Source organism: Spinacia oleracea, chromosome 2 (assembly GCF_020520425.1).
Source record: "Spinacia oleracea cultivar Varoflay chromosome 2, BTI_SOV_V1, whole genome shotgun sequence".
NCBI lineage: Eukaryota > Viridiplantae > Streptophyta > Magnoliopsida > Caryophyllales > Amaranthaceae > Spinacia > Spinacia oleracea.
In genome coordinates this window covers 43,569,506-43,575,126 of record NC_079488.1, presented here as the reverse complement: position 1 = coordinate 43,575,126, position 5,621 = coordinate 43,569,506, and positions in this window count along the sequence as shown.

The following is a 5,621-nucleotide window of genomic DNA, read 5'->3' as shown; positions in this document are numbered from 1 at the left end:
CAAGCAAGAGGCGCGCGCGCGAAGCAAGGGAGCTGGGCGTGTGCGACTCAATGGGCGATGGGCGGAGGGTGTGGCGTGTGCCAGGCGAGCAGTCGCGTGTGGGCAGCAAGCGAGCTGCGCCACAGCGCGCGCTGCCTCGCCCAGCGAGCAAAGCAGTAGCGTCGTGCTACGCGGGCTGCGCGCAGCGTGGCCTCGCATGGCTGCGATGCGTGTGGCCTGCTCGTGCGCGCCTAGAGATCAGTCGATGGGGCGCGGCTGCCTCATGACTCGATGGGGCTTTGGCGCAAGCCCAAGTGCCTCGTCGTGTTACGATCGACGCGTTTTGAATTTAATTTGAGATTTTTAGTTCGGAAATAATTTTAATTAATTTTAAAATTAATAATTTAAATTGTTTTCTCGGATTTTAATTATTATAATTATTATAAATTTTATTTATACTAATTATTTTACTAAAATTAAACCTTGAATTAATTTAAATTCATTTAATTCAACTGAAAAATAAATTAAATAAAATGGATTCAATTATAAATTTATATGAGCTTTAAATTTTAATTAAATTTGTATGTTTCCGGTTAGACTAGAAATACATTTTTATGTTTAAAATTAGTAAAGCATATGAATTTATTGGTTTAAGTGGGAGCAATTTTAGTCATAAACTCTTGATTAGGTCTACAAATCCTTTAAGGTTAAACAACTCGATTAGAATTAATAAGGACTGAATAATTGGTAGATTATTGGTGCCCTTGATTAATTGCTGCAAATATTTATGTGATGCATACAACGTGTTTTACTAACCAGCTATGTGGGCCATTCATGATAATGAATGGGTGAATGGTATATATTGTATATGTACTGTTTTGCAGGTTATGAAGTGACTAGTATGGCCCAAATAGGATAGAAAATATGGTATGCGTACCATTAATTTGAATGTAATTGGTCTAATGCACCAAAGTTTGTTTTTCAATTCAAATATGGTCTACGTACCATCAAATAGTTGTAATTAGTTTAATCATAGCTGATCCTATTTGAAGAAAATGACGCCTCCCACGGTGAAATTCAAGAAGTTTCCAATCCATTTTCAAGACGGACTTTGAAGTTGAAGCTTCAAGATGAAGTCGGGCCATACTAGATCACATTTTTCTTATGCATACTTTAAGTTATTTATTGTTTTTAAATATGTCTTAAATATGCATGAGATTTTGGCTTGATTATGTTGCATGATTAAGGATTTTAGTTCACTTAAAATCTAACCAACATAGTAAGAGCCTTAATTTCCAAAGTTTAAAAATTGAGTTAAAAGGTGCCATGCCAAAATAACAGTTACTTGGATAACCTTTACATCAATCTAGTAATAGTTTTACGCTCAGCGAGGTGTTACTTATTGATCCTAAAGGGGTAAGGTACACAAATAATTGTGAGTACATGTTAGTTTTGGTGAAACTCAACGATATAAGTAAGGAGTCCTTTTATGTCGTGGCAAAATCGATAGGTTTACCTAATAAGTTCTTAGACGTATCTATCAACCAAGAGTAGTTTCTAGACTATTAGCAAAAGGCATTTGCTTACCTAAAGGATTTTAGAATTTAGTCAAAATACATAATGTGCTTAATTCTTCAATGGTTTTTAGGGTCTTGGAATCATTTTATTCACACCTGCCGGAACACATAAATCGAATAAAATGCTAATAACTTGTTTGAATTGCATGATTGCTTTAATTTTCAAGTTATTACTCATGATAAATGTTTACACTTTGCATGCTTCAATGAATGTTTTAATTATTGTTTTATAATTAAATATCTTGCACTACAATAAATCCTTTTAGAAAGGTAACAGTAAATTTCCTCGATTGGTAGTGAATCCAAGAACGATTCACGGAAATGAGAGAAAATGAGCAACTTAAAATGTACGTTTCTTTTAGCGACTTTTATGGTTGTTTTCGATACCAAAATCGAATGGCAAACCGATTGGTGCTTGTGAATTCAAAATACACTGTAGTTTTGAGATCATAAAGCATTGAGTTTAAACGCTCAGCTTTACCAATGGTTAACAACCTAATATCTTTGTCCATTTATTTCTCGAATGAGTCTAGTCCCTAGACATTCGAATAGATCGATGTTTAGAGAACTTTAGAAGCTTCTGGTAAGATCATCTAGTTGAAACAGAATATTCAACATAAATGGTAAGAACTTTGTTGGAGTGACATTGGACATGTCTAACAAAGTATAAAAGTCAACACTAAAGAATTCAATTCTTAAGACTATAAGAAATGGTACAAGAAATACGAAAACAAGGAACAAATGAAAGGAATTTACGATTCCGTTTCTACATATAAGTTTATGTTTAAAGAAAAGTGTCCTAGCAATCAAACTTCCTTGGTATCATATACCGCTTGAGGTTCTTACTTCGGTAATAACTCAAACAATGGAAGCTAGGCTACACTAATGGCCTACAAGTGGGAAATGAAGCATGGCAATGCTACATTAGTTGTAGGGTCATCTAGTTTGTTTTAAGTCCTTTCAAAGGCTGGAACTTAATAGCTATTTCGTTCCATAATCAGCATACCTAAATTTCTGTTTTCAAACACAGAAAGACTCACATTCAAGGAAAACAAAAACAATGTTTGTTTGTTTATTTGAATGAAATGGTCAATTACGGGTTCAGTCAATATGCTTGATTAAAACAAACAACTCTTTAACAATAAGAACTTTAAATAGGTTCAAATCAACCCCTTGATTTGAGTTCCACTAATCTTTGGCATTGTTTCTTAGACCATATCAACAAGTTAACATTCATAAGCTCTATTTCGATGGACCTTTTGAAAGTTGATTGATTTGTAGATCAATACAAGACAAGCTAGTCTTACTTGTTGAAAGTATAAAAGATATGAACTATTGTTAGAACGCCTAGACAATAGAGTTCAAAGCTAAAGAAAGATTTTATGACTTTATTATTTCACCTAGATTTGAGTTAATATTGGTTTATTTACTCAATGTGATATAAGTTTGAATCTGTTTGGCTAGTTCAAAGATTCAGAAGTATAAAATCCACTTGGCAAGAAATCATAAAGATCTAGGTTAGATCATGTTGATGATTACTTAAGACCAAGATTTTGATCATCAATGATTCTGTGTTGTAATTTCACGTTCTAGCTCCATAAGATATTGCATATCTAAGTTGGAATGATCGAAGTCAATTAGTACTTGATTTGATCAATGATGAATCATAAAGACTTTTCCTATAATTTCTAAAACAAAATGCTCAACTACCACCAAACTAAACCAAATTTGTCAAAGCTATTGAAAAATAATTTCAGAATATCTTTTCATAATATATCTAAAGAGTTGCTAAACTCAGTGGGAGCTTAGTGTTTGTTATTCAACAAACTAAGGCCCAAGTATAGATATATGTTTCATTGTGATTTATTCAAATGACGCACAAGGGTATTGTTTCTACCACGAATTTTTGAGAACATAATGTTTGTTTGCTCGAAATAATGTCCTTTTGGAGATTCGTTTCCAAAATGACAAGTGGGAGAAAATAGACCTCGAAAGTCTTCGAGGCGAACAACAAACATAAACGGACATTCCGGAGGCTTTTCGAAGTTCTTTAGAAAATCCGAACACTTATTCTTTAAGGACTTTAGAAGTGGCTTTTAAAGAATAGACATCTCTTAGAAGACTTTACAAGTGCTTCAAGGAGAACAAAATATTCAAAGGACTTTCAAGTGGCTGTTGATATTCTATTGTTTGATTGATGTTCTATACCCAAGTAGGCATAGAGTTCAAGTCACTGAAACTATGAGATTCTTCTATTAGATAGTGAAGAATCATGGAGTTCAGGTCACTGAAGCTATGCGATTCTTCTATTAGATAGTGAAGAAACCTACAACTTGCAGTCAAACTATTATCATGTAGATTAATAAGTTTGTGACTTGTAAGAAAGTTATGACGAAACCTAGATTCCCTAAAATGGTTAAAGGCCATATATAGACTCAAATGTTTTAGATGGTTAAAGGCCATAAAATATAACCAATGTTTTGATGACAAAATTGAAATTTTGTTGATTTGCAAGAATGGGTTAACACATATTGGTTGCAAATTGGTTTTAAGGATAAAAACCATCAAACATGGAATTGTGTTCACACACAAAGCTAGATTAGTTGCTAAAGGTTACAAGCAAATTCACGGCGTGGATTGTGTTGAAACCTCATGCATAATCGTAATGCTTAAGTCTATAATTCAAGCAATGATTGCATATTGGTACATATGGCAATTGGATGAAAAAAAGAATTCCTCAATCAAATGTTGGAAGAAACTATGTACATGGTATGTCATAGGATTTGTGGATCCAAATAAATACTTGAAATGGAAAGCTAGCTTATGAAATCTAAGTACAGATTTAAGCAAGCAAATTAGGAATTAAAACTGTATTTTAGTGAAGCTAATAAGTATTTTAGTTTCATAAAATGTACATGATTCTTATAGATATATAAGAAGTTTAGTGGGAGTACATAAAAACTTAATTGGTCCTATGTGTATCACACACATATCTCTCTATTGTGAAATAACATTCAAATGCTAATAACTTAGGTTTGAAATTCTTCATCAATGATGGACCATGGAGAAACTTAGTACATACTGGGTATTAAGATCTATTTACAAAGATCTTATGATATTGTTTTGGATTAAGTAATGGCATTTACTAAATCAAACACGAAAGACTCCATTGGAGATATTCGACCCATGTGAATAAATCTAAGTAATGAATGTATGAACTATGTATAAGCATTTAATAAGTTAAACATCAAAGGATCTAAATGAGATTCTTAACCTATATTATATGTCAAAGAATTTAGCTGGATTTAGTATCTACTGAAACTAGATAAGCTAAAGTTACATGAATAGAATTCAATTGGGAATTATTCTGAAAAAGAATTTATCATGTATGATATAATATGAGGATCGCCAAAAACGTATCTTAAGGCTTTAGGCATGACGAACATATAACCAATCTCTATTGATCTAAGTAAAGATCAACTAGATTGAGATTAAGAAAAACTTATGGTACTTGAAAAGGTAAATAAGAATAGTTCTTGATTCAAGGAAATAAAGATATGCTAAATATTGATGCTACACGCATAAACACTGGCAAAGGATCAAGCAAGATTCCTTTGGAGTTAACCATTGGCAAGGACGAGCTATAGAGCATCGTGTTTTGAAATGGCAACATGGATTGGAGACCATGAGTTGTTGCGTGGGAAATTAAATATTAATTTCTATGTTCTAAGATATAGTTGGAAAGTCTTCCGCATATCTGTAACTGCCCGGATAAGTAAAATCCAACCAAAGCATCACTAGCAACCTATACAGTTGAAGTAAAAGTACTTATTGCCTAAGAAGCAATAAAACAGGGTTGTTTACGTTAAAGAGTTCTTCACTGAACTTGGGTGGATCACATGTCTGCTGACTTGATGGTTCTTCATTGCAAAATGCGTAGAACCACTATCGAAGTAAGAAAGACTAGATCACATAATAAATAAACTCAAAAGATCCTATCATCCTATCTCGAAGAACATTCGATGAAAAGGATATTAAGATTGGCAAAGCATGATAACTAAACCT